Source organism: Ovis aries, chromosome 2 (assembly GCF_016772045.2).
Source record: "Ovis aries strain OAR_USU_Benz2616 breed Rambouillet chromosome 2, ARS-UI_Ramb_v3.0, whole genome shotgun sequence".
NCBI classification, from domain to species: Eukaryota; Metazoa; Chordata; class Mammalia; order Artiodactyla; family Bovidae; genus Ovis; species Ovis aries.
The window spans coordinates 35947525-35970854 of record NC_056055.1 but is presented as its reverse complement, the minus strand read 5'-3'; the positions used below and the strand labels follow the sequence as shown (position 1 = coordinate 35970854).

The 23330-nt window shown below is 37.5% G+C and overlaps 1 protein-coding gene across 5 annotated transcripts in view; it reads right to left on the bottom strand.

Annotated features, from left to right (window-relative positions):
• GKAP1 (G kinase anchoring protein 1) overlaps positions 1 to 23330 on the bottom strand; it is a 90467-nt gene that overhangs the window by 31989 nt on the left and 35148 nt on the right. The window lies entirely within an intron of this gene.

Genomic DNA, 23330 nt, shown 5'->3' with positions numbered 1-23330 from the left:
AAAAAGACAGTATGGTATTTGTTCAAGTATAGCTATATAGATCAATGGAACAAAATTGACAGACAGGACATAAACCTTCACATTTATGGTTAATTTTTCACGAAAACATCAAGGTACTTCATTAAAGAAATAAAATTGTTTTAAACAAATGGTTCTGGGAAAACTGGATACAGACATGCAAAAACTGAATGTGAACTGTTCACATTACACATAAAAATTAACTCAAAATTAGATCATGGAGAAGATTCTGTGAAGATGGCAGAGTAGGAAGCACCAGAACCCCGAGTCCTCACATAGACAATAATTGCACTGGCAGAATCTGTCTGATTTTGAAACAACTATTTTGGAACTCTGAAGTCTGTTGAAGGCTTGCAAATTTCAGGGGAACACTTGGGTGGTATACTGCAGTAAAGTTTGGTCAATTTTATATCTCAGTACAGTAGCAACTACCCATCCACCACCCTTAGTGATGTAGCAGAGAGCTGTGTGCATATTCCTGGAGTAGCTTGGACACAACTTATGGGCAGAAAGGAACTTCTCCTCCAAATAATGGGGATCTGTACTCTGGTCACTAATTATTGTTTCTCATCACAGAGATGCAGACCAAGAGACGGACAGATAGGCAGCCATTGTTGCTGTACTTCCCCTTCATTGCTGTAAGACCCTCCCCCTCCAGCTGAAGTGACTTCCAGTGGATTTAAAAGGCTAGTCCTCTCCCCACACCCACTTCATTGTTTGCTTTTCCAATTTTGAGAACCAGACATTAAAAAACAAGCCACTAAAAAACAATTGCCTATAAGGGGAAAATTAGAAAGTGACTACAAATACCTAAGGAAAGGTTCATTAAATATCTAAGACATTAAGCTTACATGTTATGTTGTTCTGTGAAACAGACAGCTGATAACAACAACAACAAAAAAAAAAAAAATAGTAATAAGAAAATACCAATCCCCGGAAGGTGGAGAATCTGATTTCCAGAGTTATCACATTACTACACTCAAATGTTAGACTCAGTACTAGATTCATATTCCACAAAAAAATCACAAGGCATAAAAGAAACAGGAATGTATAAACCATTGAAAGGAAAAAAAAAATTAATAGAAACTATTCCTGGAAAAGACTTATTTATGGCAGTTATATTCAACAAAGACTTTTAAGCAATGTGTGAACAAAATGGAAATATAAATAGAGATTTAAAAACTTAAAAGATACCAAAAAGAAATTCTGGAGCTAAAAAGTACAATAGCTGAAACAACACATTCATTAGAGAGACTGAAAGGCAGAGATGTGCATGCAGAAGGAGGAATCAATAAACTTAAAGACAGGAAAACAGAAATTATCTAGGCTGAGAAACAGAAAGAAAAAGATTAAAGAAATGCAAACAGAGCCTAAGGGACCTGGGGGACACCATCAAGCAGGACAACGGACATACTGTAGGAGTCTTAGGAGGAGAAAAGTAAGAGGAAGTGCCAGACTATATGAGGAAATAGTAACTAAAAACTTCCCAAATCTGATGAAAGATATGACTATAAACATCCAAGAAGCTTAAAGAACTCCAAGTAAGATGGATTCAAGAAAGACTTACAGCAAGCCACATTATAATAAATTTTCAAAAGACAATGACAAAGAGAAAACCATAAAAGCAGCAAGAAGAAGCAAGTCATCATATACAAGGATCCTCAATAAAATCATGAGCAGAAACTTGAAGGCCAGAAGATGATGGGCTGAAATATTAAAAATACTAAAGATTAAAGAAAACTTTCAACCAAGAATCTAAAATCAAGACATTCCCAGAAAAACAAAATCCAAAGGAGTTAGTGACCACCAGACCTGCCACAAATGCTCAAGATAGTGCTGGGAAGGTATAAAGAACATTAGACAGTAACTCAACACCACATGGGGAAACAAACATTACAATAAATGGGTAATTATAAAAGCCAGTATTATTGTAACAATGACATGTGACTATACTTTTTGTTTTCTACATGATTTAAGAGACTAATTAATATGTTAAAAAAAAAAACAAAAACAAACAAACAAAACTATGAAGAAAACTAGAACCTATCAGGAAAGATTTTCTACAACTAAAGACCTTAAAGAAAAAAAACAATGAGATGAGTGGAAGGGGTGGACTTGTGATATAGTCAAATCCCAAACTCCCCAGGTGTGTGACCCACAAATTGGAGAGTAATTATATTTCAGAGGTTCTCCCAGAGGAAGGAGAGTTCTGAGCCCCAAGTCAGGCCCCTTAACCCACAGGTGCAGATGAGCCCCCAGAGCATTTGGCTTTGAAGGTTAGTGAGGCTTACTTAACTGCAGGAGCCCCACAGGACTGGGGGAAATAGAGATCTCACTCTTAAAGGCTGAACACAAAACCTCACACACACCAAGGCCAAGGGAAAAAGCAGTAATTTGATAGAAACCTGAACTATTCTATCTGCTCATCTCAGAGAGTTTCCTGCAAAGGTGAGGGGTGGTTGCGGTTCACCCTGGGGACACACATTGGTGACAGACATACTGGGGAAAATTCAGTGATGTGAATACTGCTGATGTGGTAGCTGACATCTGGGCTCACTAGCTCCAAGACCTCACCTGCAGGCTACAGTGTTGAGATGCTTCATGCCCAACAACTGAGTGGGGACACAGTCTCCTGTGGCCAGGCCCTCAGGGGAAAAAAAAAAAGTGGCGAGTGGGGAAAAAGCCTTTTGAACTCAAGTGGGAAAAAACTGAGATTTCTGGTTCGATCTCTGTGTAAAAGTTAACTTGTAAATGAATTATTTTAGTTGATTTGAAAGTAAGTGAAAGTGAAGTCGCTCAGTCATGTCTGACTCTTAGCGACCCCATGGACTGCAGCCTACCAGGCTCCTCCGTCCATGGGATTTTCCAGGCAAGAGTACTGGAGTGGGGTGCCATTGTCTTCTCTGATAGACTGGATGCTGCTGCTGCTGCTGCTAAGTAGCTTCAGTCATGTCGGACTCTGTGCAACCCCATAGATGGCAGCCCACCAGGCTCCTCCGTCCCTGGGATTCTCCAGGCAAGAACACTGGAGTGGGTTGCCATTTCCTTCTCTAAGGCATAAAAGTGAAAAGTGAAAGCGAAGTCACTCAGTCGTGTCCGACTCCTAGCAACCCAATGGACTGCAGCCTACCAGGCTCCTCCATCCATAGGATTTTCCAGGCAAGAGTACTGGAGTAGGTTGCCACTGCCTTCTCCGTGATTTGAAAGTAAGAGCTTACAAATTAAATCTAAATATATAAAAAACTGGCCAAGATAAATTTTAGGATCCATGATCTGGGAAATATTCAGTACTGTTATTGAAGGTGGCTTAAGCTTGTTGGTTTAATATAGATATGTCTAGGCTTATCAATGTTAAGTATAATATTCCTGTTGTACCTAGGTTTGTGTGTGTGATAGCTGTTTAGTCATGTCAGACTCTTTGTGACTCCATGGACTGTAGCCCACCAAGCTCCTCCGTGCATGGAATTCTCCAGGCAAGAATAATGGAGTGGCTTGCCATTCCCTTCTCCAGGGGATCGTCCCAACCCAGGGGTCAAACCTGGGTCTCCTGCATTGCAGGCAGGTTCTTTACCATCTGAGCCACCAGGGAAGCCCTGTACCTAGGTTTACTAGAGGTCAAATAAGACCTTATTCTATCTGTTACAAATTTGTTGACAAGAAAACTAACTCAATGTGGAAAAAGTTTTAAGGAAACAAAAGACAAATGAGATAAAGAGCTTTAGGTGAACTTTCAAAAATGATTATATTTTAGGGTCTCTCCAGATATTCAACAACTTGAAAGTTAAAACTGTGCTAAAATAAATTAGGTGGTAAATTTAGTTGAGTAAATGAACTTTAAAAGTAAGCTGGTATGAAACTTAAATTTGGCTTTTCTGTTAAAAAAGAGACAAGTTTTCTGAAGATGTTAAATTGCCTTTGATAACTGATTTTCAAGTTTCTTTACCTCTTAAATGATCTGTTCTACATTTGCCCTTGAAGTATTTGTTACTTCGGCTAAGTAACTACTGTTTCACAGTGACTTATGGTCCTTTCTGAGTGTCCTAAATCTCTTTGATATTTATCGGTAAAACTTCCTAAATCAAATGCTAATGAAGCACTTTTGACCAGTAGCTAACTTTGGGATGCTTTAGGAGGCTTCTCAAACATCCTAGAGAGAGATATTGAACTAATAAGGTTCATTTGGTATGCTGAATTGCATGGGAGATATTGTTGAATAAGTAATAAATCTCCTTAGGTTATACAGTATGGTAAATGTTACTAATATAGATATCCCAGAAATAAAATGGAGTGCCTAAAATTCTGATAAATGTTATCAGTTATTTTAAAGTGCTGTCACAGCCATAACCGAGTTCCTTTGTTAACTGCACTGTAATCAGATTTTAAAAGTACCTTTTTAAGTCTTTTACTGTTACAGACAGTTATGGTTTTATTCTGATGCTTTTGCAAAAATGCTTCCTCTTCAACAAGATTTATAGAAAGGACTTTTGGATAAATACAAGTTTCTTATTTTCAGACCATAATGCTGAACTAGGTAAGAAATGAAAGGATTCTAATGAGAAGCCTGATGGCTTTACCAAGATTAACAAAAGGACTGAAAGAACTGGTGAATATGCTTTTAACTTACATGGTTTCTGTCTGAAAAACTACTGGTTTGAGCCTGTGTTTTTCAGGTGTAAGAAAACCTTTCCCCTCAAACTAATGAGTAATTATTTACAGTAATTTGATAAATTATACTTTTGTAAGCAAAGCTGAAACATTTACTTTTTCTATCTGATCCCTCCAAAGAGTGGAAACTCTCATGTTTCCAGTAGCTTTATCAGATAATTTAGGAAGGCTACCTCACTAACAGATAACAGAAATCTCTCAAGAAATTCTGGAGACCTTAACAAGGGAGGAATTCACGTAGATCTGTTTGGTGAAATCTGTGATAAGCTTTTTGCATGATTCTCCTAGCCCTGAGAAGTTCAGTCCAAAACTCTTCATAAAAGTTTCAGCAACGCTAAAAAGTCTAAGATCAATTTGGTTATATAGATTGTCAAGCCAAGTTTATTGTAACCAGACTTATTCTGTGAAGAAACTTAATTTGGTTATATTTGGTAAAAATGAGGGTAATTTTGGGAAGAAAAGATGTTTTGATGAATATTAAATGCTGGTTTGTTAATAGAAAGTGAAAGTCGCTCAGTCGAGTCCAACTCTTTGCGACCCATGGACTATACAGCCCATGGAATCTCCAGGCCAAAACACTGGAGTGGGTAGCCTTTCCCTTCTACAGGGGGTCTTCCCAACCCAGGGATTGATCCCAGGTCTCCCACACTACAGACAGATTCTTTACCAGTTAAGCCACAAGGGAAGCCCAAGAATACTGGAGTGTGTATCCCTTCTTCAGGGCATCTTCCTGCCCCAGGAATTGAACCTGGGTCTCCTGCATTGCAGGCAGATGATTCTTTACCAAATGAGCTATCAGGGAAGACCTTGTTAATGGAGGTCTATATCTACAAGACTCATTTCCTGAATAGTTCTTTGCTGTTATGTTAATATAAAATTTAACTGAATTTTAAGGACACTAAGTTTCTTGGGGCTTCCCTCACAGCTCCGAATATGGTCAAATTTATAACTATGATGGGCCCTTGTCAACTACAAATTGGCACTTGTCAAGGGCATTCTGCCATCTGCCTCTGCAGAGTTTGAACCCTGTGCTGCTGTAGCTGTTGACCTCTGACATGCCCTGAGAGGAATTCAGGGTGGAGAGTGAGGCACTCTGTGCTCCAGGGAAACTGGTGGAGCAGGGTTTTAGACAGATATTTTCAGGAGCTGATTTCATGATCCCAATCCTTGCATCTCCTCCTATCTAGAAAAGCACTAAATTCCTTCGAGATGACATCAGCTCCTTGTGACTAGCAGAAAACCTTTTGTAAAATAAGTACCTGATTGCACTGAACTCCCTTTTCACCACAATCTTATATGTTGACCTTCCTCCACTTCCTCTCTGAAGCAGTTTCTCAGAGCTATCTGAGGTGCTGTCTCCCAGACTACAGTCATTTTCCCTGGAAGAAAACTTAAATCACAATGCCCACATTGTGCATCTTTTTTCGTCAACAGAGGGAAACTATGAAGATTAGCACAAAGTAGAGAAAAGAAAAATAGAGAAGAAAAAAAATTAATGAAACCAAGAGTTGGTTCTTCAAAAAAATTTTTAAAATTGACAAATCTTCAGCTAGATGGGCTTAGAAAGAAAAGAGAGAAGACTCAAATTACTAAAATCAGAAATAAAAATGGGGACATTACTACTCATTACACAGAAATGATTATAAGAGAGTATTATGAACACATATATGTGAAATAAACTGGATAACCTAGATGAAGTGGAAAAATTCCTAGACACACAAAACCTTTCAAGACTAAATCACAAACAACAGAAATTGGAACAGACCTATAACTATTACAGTAAAGAGCCTGAATCAGTAATCAAAAATCTCCCAGCAAAGAAAAGCCCTGAACAAGATGGTGTCACTGGTGATTCTACCATTTAAATAACTAAATCAGGAGTGGGATGGGGGGAGGGAGGGGATCAAGAGAAAGGGGATATATATCCATATATATATATATACATATAAAAAATAATGACTGATTCACACTGTTGTACAGCAGAAACCAACGCAACATTGTAAGGCAATTTTCTACCAATTAAAAGAGAAAAAGAAAAATAAGAACTAAATCAATCCTTCTCAAAATTTTCCCAAAAATCTGAAGAGAAGATAACACTTCCTAAATCATTTCATGAGGCCAGCATAACCTTGATATTGAAGTTAGATAAAGACACTACATGAAAAGAAAACTACAAACTAATATCCCTTATGAAACATCAAGCAAAAATCCTCAACAAAATATCAGGAAACAGGATTCAGCAGTATCCCATATACTGCTTGAATACAAGAATACAAGTCAACCCAGAATGGGGGAAAATGTCTTCAAATCATGTATCTGATAAGTGATTAATATGCAGAATATACAGAGAACTTCTAAAACTCAGTGACAACAACCAAACAACTAAATTTTAAAAATGGACAAATGACTACAACAGACGGTTTCCCAAAGAAGATAAATGAATGGCCAATAAGCACATGAAAAGATCCTCAACATCATTTCATTAGGGAAGTGCAAATCAAAATTACAATGAGATACTACCTCAGACCCATTAGGATGGGTACTGCCAGAAAAAAATAAGACAAGTGTTCGCAATGAAGTGGAGAAACTAGAACCCTGGCACACTGTTGGTGGTATCGCTGCTGTACAAAAGCAGTAAGTACCTCAAAAAATTAAAAAGAATTACCATATGATCCAGAAATTCTACTTCAGGGCATATTCCCAAAGGAACTGAAGGCAGAATATCAAAGAGGTATTTGTACAGCCATGTTCACAGCAGCATTATTGCCAACAGCTAAAACATGGAAGCAACCCAAGTGACTGGCACCAAGTGAATAAACAAAATGTGGTATAAACATAAACTGGACTATTAACCTTAAAAACAAAGGAAATTCTGCAATATGCTATAACACAGATGAAAACTTGAGGATATTACAGTAAGTGAAATAAGTCAGTCACAATAAGACAAATATTTATGTATGATTCCACTTCTATTGGCTACATAGAGTAGTCAAAGTCAGAAAGTAGAATGGTAGCTGCCAGTGTTGGCGAGGGAAAATGAGGAGTTGTTATTTAATAGGTACAGATTTTAAGTTTCTTTAAGATGAATAGAGCTATGGGGACAAATGGTGGTGATGGGCACACAACAACATGAACATAATATCACTAAACTATATACTTTAAAATGGCTAAAATGGTAAATTTTATGTGTATTTTACTACAATGAAAAAAATGGATCATAGACTTTCAAGGAAGAATCAAAACCATAAAATAAATCATTGTGGCCTTGGCTTAGGTAAAGAGTTATTAAATGAACACCAAAAGCATGACTTAGAAAAAATCAATAAACTAGACTGCAATATTCTGTTTTTCAAAAGAACGTTAAGAACATAAGGCAAGTCATGGTCTAGAACAGAACATTTGCAAGTCATATATTTAATAAAGGTTCTGCAACAAGAATATCTAAAGGAACTTTCAGTTCAGTCACTCAGTCCTGTCCGACTCTTTGAAACCCCATGAATCGCAGCATGTCAGGCCTCCCTGTCCATCACCAACTCCCGCAGTTCACTCAGACTCACGTCCATCGAGTCCATGATGCCATTCAGCCATCTCACCCTCTGTCGTCCCCTTCTCCTCCTGCCCCCAATCCTTCCCAGCATCAGAGTCTTTTCCAATGAGTCAACTCTTCACATGATGTGGCCAAAATACTGGAGTTTCAGCTTTAGCATCAGTCCTTCCAAAGAAATCCCAGGGCTGATCTCCTTCAGAATGGACTGCTTGGATCTGCCTGCAGTCAAAGGGACTTGCAAGAGTCTTCTCCAACACCACAGTTCAAAAGCATCAATTCTTCGGCGCTCTGCCTTCTTCACAGTCCAACTCTCACATCCATACATGACCACAGGAAAAACCACAGCCTTGACTAGACGGACCTTAGTCGGCAAAGTAATGTCTCTGCTTTTGAATATGCTATCTAGGTTGGTCATAACTTTTCTTCCAAGGAGTAAGCATCTTTTAATTTCCTGGCTGCAGTCACCATCTGCAGTGATTTTGGAGCCCAAAAAAATAAAGTCTGGCACTGTTTCCACTGTTTCCCCATCTATTTCCCATGAAGTGATGGGACTGGATGCCATGATCTTCGTTTTCTGAATGTTGAGCTTTCAGCCAACTTTTTCACTCTCCTCTTTTACTTTTATCAAAAGGCTTTTTAGTTTCTCTTCACTTTCTGCCATAAGGGTGGTGTCATCTGCATATCTGAGGTTATTGAGATTTCTCCCAGCAATCTTGATTCCAGCTTGTGCTTTTTCCAGCCCAGCTTTTCTCATGATGTACTCTGCATGTAAGTTAAATAAGCAGGGTGACAATATACAGCCTTGACGTACTCCTTTTCCTATTTGAAACCAGTCTGTTGTTCCATGTCCAGTTCTAACTGTTGCTTCCTGACCTGCACAGATTTCTCAAGAGGCAGGTCAGGTGGTCTGGTATTCCCATCTCTTCTTTTCCACAGTTTATTGTGATCCACACAGTCAAAGGCTTTGGCATAGTCAATAAAGCAGAAATAGATGTTTTTCTGGAACTCTCTTGCTTTTTCCATGATCCAGCGGATGTTGGCAAGTTGATCTCTGGTTCCTCTGCCTTTTCTAAAACCAGCTTAAACATCAGGAAGTTCACGGTTCATGTATTGTTGAAGCCTGGCTTGGAGAATTTTGAGCATTACTTTACTAGCATGTGAGATGAGTGCAATTGTGCAGTAGTTTGAGCATTTTTGGCATCGCCTTTCTTTGGGATTGGAATGAAAACTGACCTTTTCCAGACCTGTGGCCACTGCTGAGTTTTCCAAATTTGCTGGCTGAGTACTGAGTGCAGCACTTTCACAGCATCATCTTTCAGGATTTGAAATAGCTCAATAGGAATTTCATCACCTCCACTAGCTTTGCTCGTAGTGATGCTTTCTAAGGCCTTTCTAAAGGAACTTTAGAAAACAATAAGAAGACAACACACTTTAAAATGGGCAGAAGATATGAATAAATATTTCCTCAAATAAGATGCAAGAATAGCTGATGAGTAAATAAAGACGTTCAAAATCACTAGTCATCAGGGAAATGCAAGTTAAAATTATATAGCCACTCATATAGCCACTGGCTATAATCAAAACAACAGACAATATCAAGTGTTGGCAGGGATGTGGAGAAACTGGGACCCTCTTATGTTGCTGGTGGGAATGATAAACAGTATAGTCACTTTGGAAAACAGCTTGACAAGACACTTAAATAAAAGTCAAACATAAATTTCCATACAACCCAGCAATTTCACTCCTAAGTATCCACCTAAGAGAAATGAAAACACCTCCACACAAAGACATGCATCAAATGTTCATAGCAAATGTCCATCAACTAGGGAATACACAACATGTATGCAATGGACTGCTACTCAACAATAAAGTAAGATGAATTATTGACACATACTACAACATAGAAAAACCTCAAAAACATTATGCTAGGGACTTCCCTGGCAGTTCAGTGTTTTAAGACTTTAGGTTTCCAATACAGAGGATGTGAGATGAATCCCTAATTGGGGAATTAAGATCCCACATGCCATGTGGCACAGCCTAGCAAACAAACAAAATAAACATTTTGCTAAGTGAAAGAAGTCAGATGTAAAAGAATACATATTATGAGTCCATTCACATTGTGTGTGTGTGTATGTGTGTGTGTGTGTGTGTGTGTGTGTGGTGCACACACGCATGCATGCACTTGGTTGTGTCTGACTCTTTTTGTAACCCCATGGACTGTAGCAGGCTCCTCTGTCCATGGGATTTCCCAGACAAGAATACTAGAGTGGGCTGCCATTTCCTTCTCCAGGGGATCTTCCCAACCCAGGCATCGAACCCACATCTCTTGTGTCTCCTGCATTGGCTGGTAGATTATTTAACTAGCGCCACCTGGGAAGCCATTCACATTAGATTACCAGAAAATGCAAATCTATAAGAACACAAAGCAGATCAGAATTTGCCAGGGGCTGAAGATGGAGTTGAGATTGACTACAAATGGATATAAGGGAACTTTGGGGGATGACAGAAATGTCTTAGATTTAAACTATGGTTATGGTTGTATAGTTCTTTAAATTTGTTATAAATTATTGGATTATATCCTTACAATAGGTGAATGTTACACTATGTAAATTATAACTGAATAAAGCTTTTTTTAAAAAAGGACACCCATGATTCTACTATTTTACTTAAAAAACTAGACTACTACCTATACTATGTGCCCTCCACAAGAGTAACAAATTTAGTGTTTATCATTTTCATCTTTTACTTTTATAGATGCATCAGAAACCAATATATTTTCATTTTGCTTGTTTTACTTTTTATTACGAAAAATTTCACCTGTATACTCTACAACTACTTTAACAGTCATTATAATTTCTTAACAATTTATCCCATCCCCTTTTTCACTTAGCTATTTTATAGTATTAACATGACATTTCATCTCAAACTCCACATGGAGTAAGCTATAAAAAAATAAATTTTATAATTTAACTATAACATCATCACACCTAACAAAACATTATAATACCTACTCATATTTAAATTTCTTCAATTGTACAAAACTGTCTGTTACTGATCATTTCTCACATCTCCTTTAATCCAGAACATCCCCTCCCCACACTCCACCTTTCCTTCTCCATAACACTTTGCTGAAGAGACCAGGCCAACTGTCCTACAAAGTGTCCATCTTCTAGATTTGCCTCATTGATTCCATTAGGTATAATTTAACTTGTGCTTCTAATCCCTACTTATCCTGTAAAATGGAAGTCAGACCTTAGTGAAAGCTGCTCAGTCGTGTCCGACTCTTTGCGACCCCATAAACTATACAGTCCATGGATTGTCCTCCATGAAAGTCCTTCTCCAGCGGATCTTCCCAACGCAGGAATCGAATCAGGGTCTCCAGCATTGCAGGCAGATTCTTTATCAACTGAGCCATCAGGGAAGCCCAAAAAACCTTAAGACCTGATCTATACGTAGCTTAAACATTTTTGGAAAGAGAATTCAGTTTTGCTTGATTTTATGTTTTTAAAAATTGGTATCACTTTGATATGGTTCTAAGATTTTTTCACCTAACATTCCCTTTTGGATTCATCTATTTTGTTGCCTGGATTTATACACTAATTTTCACTACTGCATAAACCATTGTGTGATTATAATTAAAATTTATCCATTCCACTGAATATTTACATTTAGATTTTTCTGTTTTTGGCTGGGCTGTTACACATTTATAAACATTCAAGCACACAGTTTACAGGATACATGGGGAAGTTTCTCTAGGCACATACATTTGTATGAGAACTGACAGGTCGTATCAGGGATCAGCAAACTACAGCCCAAAAGGGGCCTATTGCAGTTTTCTGTAAATAAAATGTTACTGGAACACATCCATGCTCATTTGTGTATTGCCTATGGCTGTTTTTATATTATAGTGGCACAGTTCAGTACTTGTGAAAGAGATTTTGATGTGTCCCCAAAATATCTGCTGCCTATTCCTTTACAGAAGTTTATTGACTCCTGGGTTATAATCTATTTCCAAGAACACCAAACTTATGCAAAATATTTGTACTAATTTACATTTCCACCAATGTAAACCAATCCATAACTCCTTTGACTTATAACCTCTGAATCTTGGTATTTCCAAACTTCATAATTTTTGCCTATGTATTGAGTGGGGAAAAAAAGTTCTCAGTGTGGTCATCATTTGCATTTCCCCCAACAGTAGCAAAGTTGGATATTTTTTCATGTTTTTTGCTATTAATATTTCCCTGTTTTGTAAAATGTTTGATGTCTCTTATTTTTAAAACTTTTTATCCTATGAGCCAGTAAAAAAGATAAGAATCTTTTTTTAACCATGTGATAGTTCTTTATGTATGTGGACACTAATTGTCTATCAGTTCTATGTATTGAAAATAGCTTCTCTCAATTTGTACCTTGTCTTTTAAAATTCTGTTTAGTGTTTCTGCGGAAAACAGGTTACTTGTTTTGAGCAGCATCCAATTTATCAACCTTTCATTTTATAGTGTTTTTGATAAGTTTTTCCCTATCCCTCAGTGAGAAATATATTCTCCTGTATTTTATAGTTCTAAGGGTGGTATAATTTCTTTCATATATAACTATTTAATCTATGTGGAATAGATTTTAATGTATGATGGAAGGTAGAAATCCAATTTGATTTTCTTAATATGACTAACAACAGCCCCTCACTCTTTCATATATAAGACATTATGATGTGATGACCACACTGCAGTATTAGCACAGGAATAAATGGACCAGGAATAAATGGACCACAGGATAAATGGATGAGAATACAGGTATACCCTGATTTATTATGCTCTGCTTTACTGTGCTCCACAGTTACTGAGTTTTTTACAAACTGAAGGTTTACAGCACTCCTATGTTGTCATCTGATTAGCATTTTCTATCAATAAAGTATTTTAACTACTATATGAACATTTTAAAGGACATAATGCTATTGTACACTTAATAGACTACAGTATATTGTAAACATAACATATGCACTGGGAAACTAAAAATTTGTGTAACTCATTCTACTGCTGTATTTGCTTTATTGCGGTGGTCTAGAACTGAACCTAGAGTATCTGAAATATCTCCTAGGATATTCCTGTAGTTTTCAGTGTACACCAGTTTTCAGTGTTCACCTCCTTGGTTAAATTTATTTCTAGGTATTTTATTTTTCTGATACAACTGCAAATGGGATTGTTTTCCTAATTGTTCTTTCTGATAGTTCACTGTTAGTACACAGAAATGAGAGAGATTTCTGTATACTGGTTTTGTACTCTGCAAAGTTCACTTATTAGTTATAATAATAGTTTTTTGGTAAGTCTTTATAGTTTTCTATGTTAGAACTGACCTTTGAACAATCAAGAGTCTGAACCATGTGGGTCCACTTATATACAGATTTTTTTCAATAGTAGATACTATAGTACTGCACTAGCTATGGTTGGCTGAATCCGTGAATGCAAAACTTCAAACACAGAGGAACCTCTAATACAGAGGAACTGGCTATACAGATAGCCAACTATAAATTACACATGGATTTTTGACTACATGGAGGGTTGGCACCCCTGACCCCTGCACTAGTCAAGGGTCAAATGCAAATAGAGTAATCTGTAAACAGTGATAGTTTTACTAATTCCTTTCTGATTTAGATGCCTTTTATTTCTTCTTGACTAATTAAATGCCCTGATCAGGATTTCCAATACTATGTTGGACCAAACTGTTTGTAACAGATTACCTCTTCATAAGCAGTGTACTATTCCTTATTCTTGGCGGCTTCTCAAGTGGCACCAGTGGTAAAGAACCTGCCTGCCAAGAGACACGGGTTCAATTCCTAGGTCACAAAGATCCTCTGGAGGAGGGCATGGCAACCCACTCCAGTATTCTTGCTTAGAAAATCCCATGGACAGAAGAGCCTGGAGGGTTACAGTCCATATGGTCGCAGAGTCAGACATGACTGAAATGACTTAGCACACACGTTCATATTCTACATCCTCAGCAACACCTCAAATCTTCAGATTCTGATTTCTGCCAACACAGAAGGTAAATACTATTCTCACTGTGGTTTTAATCTGTATGTCCCTGATTGGGAAAGAGGCTGGACATCTTTTTGTATGTTTTAAGCAAAAGTAAATATGCTCTTTCATGAGTACTTGTTTTTCCATCCATTCTTCAATTGAGTTTTTCAGAAAAAATATTTCCCTACTCTGAAGACCATTATTTCATTCTTCTAATATACTTCAATGGGAAAAAGTCCTTCATTCAGTGTACACACTTACAGTTAGTAGGTTTTGTGTTTTTCTTACCCTAAAATAATGAACATATTATTCCTGCATTTGCACCTGAATTATCTGGAGCACTGCCTTTGACTTTTAGGCCTCTGATCCACTGTGGATGAATTTTTGTGTATGATGTGAAGTAATGTTGAGTTTTAAGCCAAAAGAGCTATGGTTTTTCAAGTAGTCATGTATGGATGTGAGAACTGGACTATAAAGAAAGCTGAACGCTGAAGAATTGATGCTTTTGAATTGCGGTGTTGGAGAAGACTTGAGAGTCCCTTGGACTGCAAGGAGATCCAACCAGTCCATCCTAAAGGAAATCAGTCCTGAATATTCATTGGAAGGACTGATGCTGAAGCTGAAACTCCAGTACTTTGGCCACCTGATGCAAAGAACTGACTGATTTGAAGAGCCTGATGCTGGGAAAGACTGAAGGCAGGAGGAGAAGGGGACGACAGAGGATGAGATGGTTGGATGGCATCACCAACTCAATGGACATGAGTTTGAGTATACTCTGGGCACTGATGATGGACAGAGAAGCCTGGCATGCTGCAGTCCAACAGGACTGAGCGACCGAACTGAACTGATGTGAAGTCATAATCCCATCTTCCCCCCGGCGACCCCATATATTCGGTTGGTCTCCAAACACTTACTAAACCCCCACTTTACTAAAAAGTAAATCCTTTTTCCAGTAATATTCACATCACTTTGCTACAATCAAGGGACATACATGGCTATTCTGTTTATGGGCCATTTTGTTCTAAAGGTCTATTTGTCTATCACTATGCCAAATCCAGGCTTCCCTGGTGGCTCAGATGGTAAAGAGTCTGCCTGCAGTGCGAGAGACCTGGGTTTGATCCCTGGGTTGGGAAGATCCCCTAGAGAAGGAAATGGCAACCTACTCCAGTACTCTTGCCTGGAAAATTCCATGGACTAGGAGGCTCCTCAGAGTCTGGTAGGCTACAGTCCATGAGGTCGCAAAGAGTCGGACATGACAGAGTGACTTTACTTACTTACTTTACTATGTCAAATCCTTACTGTATTAGTTTTTTAAAAAATCTTGGATATCTGGTTTTTCAAATCTGCCTATCTTTTTCTTCCTCAAGAGCACTTTGGCTATTTTTGGTTCTTTGCACTTGCACATTAATTTTACAAGTGATTTCATTTTTAGTTTAACAACTAAGCTGTGATTTTGATTGAGATTACATTGATTTTACACATTAATTTGAGGAAAAGTGACCCCTTTATAGTAAGTAAGCCAATCCATGAACAAGTGTCTCCTATAGTTTTCCCAATATAGGTTTTATACATCATTTATTAGATTTATAAGAATTATTACAACTTATTATTTTAAAAAGCATTTTGCTTTTAATTACACTTCCTGATGTTGTTGGCATAGAGGAATACAAATAAAAATTGAAAATGTTTCTTCATTTAAAGTTTAGTTCAAGAGTGCATTGTACTAACGGCAGTGATCAAGAGGCAGTAATACAAGAGGCAGTGAGCAAGACCATCTTTAAGAAAAAGAAATGCAAAAGGTAAAATGTCTGAGGAGGCCTTTCAAATAGCTGAGAAAAGAAGTTAAAGGCAAGAAGAAAAGGAAAGATATTCCCATTTGAATGTACAGTTCCAAAGAAGAGCAAGGAGAGATAAGAAAGCCTTCCTCAGTGATCAATGCAAAGAAATAGAGGACAATAGAATGGGAAAGACTAGAGATCTCTTCAAGAAAATTACAGATACCAAGGGAACATTTCATGCAATGATGGGCACAATAAAGGACAGAAATGGCATGGACCTAACAGAAACAGAAGATATTAAGAAGAGGTAGCAAGAATACACAGAATTATACAAAAAAGATCTTCATGACCCAGATAACCACGATGGTGTAATCACTCACCTAGAGCCAGACATTCTGGAATGCAAAATCAAGTGGGCCTTAGGAAGAAGCATCACAATGAACAAAGCTAGTGGAGGTGATGGAATTCCACCTGAGCTTTTTCAAATCCTAAAAGATGATGCTGTGAAAGTGCTGCATTCAATATGCCAGCAAATTTGGAAAACTCAGCAGTGGCTACAGGATTGGAAAAGGTCAGTGTTCATTCCAATTCCAAAGAAAGGCAATGCCAAAAGACGTTCAAACTACTGCACAATTGCACTCATCTCACACACTAGCAAAGTAATGCTCAAAATTCTCCAAGCCAGGCTTCAATGGTATGTGAACCAAGAACTTCCAGATGTTCAAGCTGGATTTAGAAGAGGCAGAGGAACCAGAGATCAAATTGCCAACATCTGATGGATCATTGAAAAAGCAAGAGAGTTCCAGAAAAACACCTACTTCTGCTTTATTGATTACACCAAAGCCTTTGACTGTGTGGATCATAACAAACTGTGGAAAATTCTGAAAGAGATGGGAACATGAGACAACCTGACCATCCTCCTGAGAAATCTGTATGCAGCTCAGGAAGCAACAGTTAGAACTGGACATGGAACAACAGACTGGTTTCAAATAGGAAAGGAGTATGTCAAGGCTGTATATTGTCACCCTGCTTGTTTAACTTATATGCAGAGTACATCATGAGAAACGCTGGGCTGGAAGAAGCACAAGCTGGAATCAAGATTGCTGGGAGGAATATCAAGAACCTCAGATATGCAGATGACACTACCCTTATGGCAGAAAGTGAAGAACTAAAGAGCCCCTTGATGAAAGTCAAAGAGGAGAGTGAAAAAGTTGGCTTAAAACTCAACATTCAGAGAACGAAGATCATGGCATCTGGTCCCATCACTTCATGGCAAATAGATCGGGAAACAATGGAAACAGTGACAGACTTTATTTCGGGGGGCTCCAAAATCACTGCAGATGGCAACTGCAGCCAGGAAATTAAAAGATGCCTGCTCCTTGGAAGAAAGGCTATGACCAACCTAGACAGCATATTAAAAAGCAGAGACATTACTTTGCCAACAAAAGTCTATGTAGTCAAAACTATGGTTTTTCCAGTAGTTATATGAGAGTTGGACCATAAAGAAAACTGAGCACTGAAGAATTGATGCTTTTGAACTGTGGTGTTGGAAGACTCTTCAGAGTCTCTTGGACTACAAAGAGATCCAGCCAACCCATTCTAAAGGAAATCAGTCCTGATATTCATTGGAAGGCCTGATGCTGACACTGAAACTCCAACACTTTTGCCACCTGACAAGAAGAACAAGAAGAACTGACTCACTGGAAAAGCCCCTAATGCTGGGAAAGATTGAAGGAGGGAGGAGAAGTGGATGACAGAGGACCTAATGGTTGGATGGCATCACAGACTTGAAAGACAGACCTGAGTTTGCGTAAGCTTCAGGAGTTGGTGATGAACAGGGAAGCCTGGCGTTCTATGGTCCATGCAGTTGAGAAGAGTCGGACACAACTGAGTGACTGAATTGAACTGAACGGAGTCCAAGTACTAAAGTTAGTTAGCATCATTAAAAAACCTTTTCTTAGCCTTCCTGCTGGGAATGCAACAATGACTTTCCTTATTTCACAAATTTCTACCTATACTTCCACAAGTATAAAACGGCACAGCCACTTTGGAAAACTCTTCAGTAGTTTACCAAAATTAGATCATGGTAATGACTGTACGACTCTGTAAATAGTCACATTAAATTACCTGAACAGTACACTTGAAAAAAAAAAGGTACATTTAAAATGAATGTTTATAGTACCTGTAAATTATACCTTGATAAAGCTGTTCTTTAAAATATCATAGCAGCCTCATTCATAACTGTCAAAAAATGGAAACAAACCAAATGTTCACCAACAGGGGAATGAATAAGCTCACTGTGACATGTTTACACCACAGAACATAATTTAACAATGGAAAGGAAAAGAACTAGTGATACACAACAACATGGATGAATCCTCAAACATTTTGCCGAGACCATAGAATAACATACTCTATGCTTTATTTTAAATAAAGAGTCAAGACTAACCTATGCAGTAGAAACCACAAAAGTGGCTGCCTGTAGGAAGCAGGACAGGGCACGAGGAATGACAGGGATGGTACAGAAGGGAATTTTTTGATGTAATGAAAATGTTCTTTATGTTGATAGAAATGTAGGTCATATAACTTTACATATGTGTCAAAGCTGCATACTTAAGACCGGTGCATTCTACTGTGTGAAAATTATACTTCAATTAAAAACAAATCTAGTTTTCCACTGAGTACCTGTTTTCTATCTGAAGAATGTATCATTTATAAACTGACAAATACAAATGCACTTGTTGACAATTTGTTTCATATTTCTAAGGGCTCTAAGCCACATTTTAGAAGAACCACCTCCTAGCTGTAAAGTTTTAAGATACCTTAATATACAGTAACATGCAAATGTCAAAATGCTCCATCTGTATGTTATTTCTCTTTTCCACACTTGAGTGCTCCAAATTTATTCCAAGAAGAAATCTAAATAATGGTGTTCTTTCTTTAAGCATAATATTAAAAATTTCATTATATATGGGATAAGCCTATCTTCTCTCCCCTAGAATAGACCCTGACAGACTCAAGTTTTGACTCTGACTTGAAATAATTATTTGTTAAACCTTTACTATGCAATTAGCACTATGCCACATATTAGCTACTCTTTTGGAACTCACAATTTACTGAGAAAGATAAAAACCATCACACAATATAATAATAAATGTAATAATTAAGCACTGTTCTGAACATGTCAGAGATGAAAACTGTAAAGCATGAAGCCACTTCTTCCTCTTTTATCAATGGCACACATAATTAACTGATAGTGGCACTTTTTCTTGCTGAGCAAGGATGCAGTCTCAGAATTCTTCTTAATATTGAGCTCCATGAAGACCCTAACAATGTGCTTGAACTGGCAGAGCAATTAAAACATGTTTCTCTGTTACAGTGTGATAAAAATACACAGGAGAAGCAGTCCAAAAGGGCTAGAGAAAGTTTTAGTAGGAAGGCAGAACATTCATTCATCAAATAACATTCATGTATCCATGGGGTCACAAAGAGTCAAGACACGACTGAGCATATGCATGTGCAGGCAAGCACACACACATACACACAGTATGAAAGTAGTGCACATGTGCAGCACACACACACACAATGAAAGGAGTGCACGTGCAGCACACAGTATGAAAGGAATTAGTGCATGCACACATGAACACACACACCATATGAAAGGAGTTAGTGCATGTGTGCATTGAAAACACACACATTATGAAAGTAGTGCATGCACGCGCACATGTGCACAAACACACACACACAATGAAAGGAGTTAGGACTACCAGAGAAATTAAAGCAGTAAGATATGGTCCCAGATTTCAAAAAAATCAAATTTATTCAAGAAGCAGAACAGTGATAAAACAGGATGTTGAGTGCTATCAAGCATACACAGGATGTTTGGGTATCTAAATAAGACCACGATGAGGTAACTTTTCCAGGAAAAAAAGTGACTCTTTGGCCAAGTTCTAAAGCATAGTTAGCCAAATAAAGAAAGATGGAGGCGTGTGACATCACCAAGATGGTGACATACGTTGTTCCTGATTTCACACTCTTATAAGAACTAACAACTATTCATAGACAAGACACCACTGAGAAAGGTGGAAGGAAAGAATACATGGGAGGCAAGGTAGTATGAGAAAGTATAGCACGTACACTGTACAGCTTGACACGGAGTCAATCTTGAAACATGAGGAGGATTTTAATATGTAGTAAGAGAATGACAATAGTTGAGATACCGCTGATTTTATAAATTCTACCATTCAATTATTATTATATGCAGGTATTCCTGAAGTAAAAAGTTAAATAACAGCTCTAAAAAAATAATGAATCAAGGAAATAATGATTAATAGCTACTAGCCTTAACCCTAACTTTATAATGGCTCACAACACTTGAACCCACTGATCAATTTTTAAAATAAACTTTTAAATGTGGGAAAGTCTTAGATTTACAGGAAAGTTTCAGATAATAGAGAATTTCCATTCATATCTCTCAGCCAGTATCCCTTGTTGATAACTTCTTACATAATTGTGGTACACTTGTTACAACTAAGGAACCATTACTGGCATATTACTATAATTAGACTTCACACTTTATCTGGATTTCCCTAGAACTAGTTTTCTCTAATGTTCTTTTTCTGTGCCAAGATCCCATCCAGGATATATTACATTTAGTTATCCTGTCTCCTTAGCCTTCTCTGAGCCATGACATTTTCTCAGACTTCATTTTTGATGACCTTTATATTTTCAAGTCATACAGATACAATGTATGTATTACACTGTACAGTATGTACAATGTATTACAATGTAATTATATAGAATGGTAGTTATTATGTAGAATGGTCCTGGATATGCATTTGTTTGATGTTTTTCTCAAAACTAGACGTGTTTTAGGGGAAAAACCCACAGAGGATTAGGCCATTCTCATCACATCAAGGATACATACTACCAACATGATTTAACACTAATATTAACATTTATCACCTGGCAAGGCTATGTTTGCCAGGTTTCTCCAGTCTAGTTACTTTCCCTCCCTTTCTACAGTCTACCTTCGGAAGCAAGTTATTAAATACATCCCACACTCAAGGGAAGTGGAGAGAGTTAAGCAAAAGCAGATGTTTTCCTGTAATACTCCTGCATTTTCTATGATCCAATGGATGTTGGCAATTTGATCTCTGGTTCCTCTGCCTCTTCTAAATCCAGCTTGAACATCTGGAAGTTCTCGGTTCACGTACCATTGAAGCCTGGCTTGGAGAATTTTGAGCATTACTTTGCTAGCGTGTGAGATGAGGGCAATTGTGCAGTAGTTTGAACATTCTTTGGCACTGCCTTTCTTTGGGATTGGAATGAACACTGACCTCGTCCTGTGGTCCTGTGGCCACTGCTGAGTTTTCCAAATTTGCTGGCATACTGAATGCAGCACTTTCACAGCATCATCTTTTAGGATTTGAGATAGTTCAGCTGGAATTCCACCACCTCCGCTAGCTTTGTTCACAGTGATGCTTCCTAAGGCCCACTTGACTTTGCATTCCAGAATGTCTGGCTCTAGGTGAGTGATCACACCATCATGGTTATCTGGGTTATGAAGATCTTTTTTGTATAGTTCTTCTGTGTATTCTTGCTACCTCTTCTTAATATCTTCTGTTTCTGTTAGGTCCATGCCATTTCTGTCCTTTATTGTGCCCATCATTGCATGAAATGTTCCCTTGGTATCTGTAATTTTCTTGAAGAGATCTCTAGTCTTTCCCACTCTATTGCTGTCGTCTATTTCTTTGCATTGATCACCGAGGAAGGCTTTCTTATCTCTCCTTGCTCTTCTTTGGAACTGTACATTCAAATGGGAATATCTTTCCTTTTCTCCTTTGCCTTTAGCTTCTCTTCTCAGCTATTTGAAAGGCCTCCTCAGACAACATTTTGCCTTTTTGCATTTCTTTTTCTTAGGAGTGGTCTTGATCACTGCCTCCTGTTCAATGTCACGAACCTCCATCCATAGTTCTTCAGGCACTCTATGAAATCTAATCCCTTGAATCTATTTGTCACTTTCACTGTATAATCATAATGGATTTGATTTGGGTCATACCTGAATGGTCTAGTGGTTTTCCCTACTTTCTTCAATTTAAGAATTCCCCTGATTTCTTCAATTTCTTCAGTTTAAGTATCCAAATCCCCAGAAAATCAGTAATACATTCAACAGTAGCAGAACATAACTTTGGTATAATTTTAATACATATCATAGAATAATGTGATACATATTTTTGTGACCAATTTCTTAAAATATTTATGTAGGAAATAAATTATAATTAGACTGTATTTACAAATGTTTATAACATCTTAATCATCAAGATTACTCACAGTGAATTTTATTACATATCAAATTATTTTAAAATACATAAATACGGGCCTAGAACTATAATGAAACACAAAACATATGTTATGTCACATGTTTGTTTAAATGCAACTTGGGTTAAATATATTAAATAGATCCTGTCAGTCTGCTTTTTTTTTTCCTCTCATGTCAGTGAAGAAAAAAAGCAAGCATAAATAGCTCATAAAAATTATCTTTCCCTCCACTAACAGTTGCCAGTACTATCTGAAGAATACATGTATCTGCTTTATCATTTGCATAAAACTACCCTCCCAATAAATCAATGGATTAAAAAAAAGTAAAATCAGTCCAAAAGTACACACCTTCCACTTTCAAACACATAATTAATGTGTGTGTGTGTGTGTTAGTCACTCAGTCGTGTCCGACCCTTTGCGATCCCATGGACTGTAGCCCACTGGTCATGGAATTCTCCAAGCAAGAATTCTGGAGTGGGTAGCCATTCCCTTCTTCAGAGGATCTTCTAATATATAATATTCAGTCTATATTTGCAGTCATTTAAATTTTAATCTAAAAACAGTGATAGTGGCTTGTAAACAACTTTAAAAGAATTTCAATCATCTGTTTTAACAATAAATGAGTTTTGTGTTTGAGTACACAGCTGAGGATTATATTACTAATATAGTTACAGAGTTATATAGATATGATTTTCTTAGAAAGGATTTCATTTCCCTGACCTGTCAAGAAAACATCTGAAACAAACAAAAATATTCAAAACTATGTATGTATTCTACAGTGAAATCAAGGAACATCTGACTATTAAAAAAATCAATTAATGGAATTACTAACAAGAAAACATACATGACACAAAAATAATGAAACCTTAGATTATTACCTAAAGAAGCCAAAGAACCCTTAACATTTTATTAGTATCTTCCTCAATATTAGAAGGTATTTTATAGAAGTATCTGCCAATGCTAAAAGGTTTATAGAGACTGTATTAG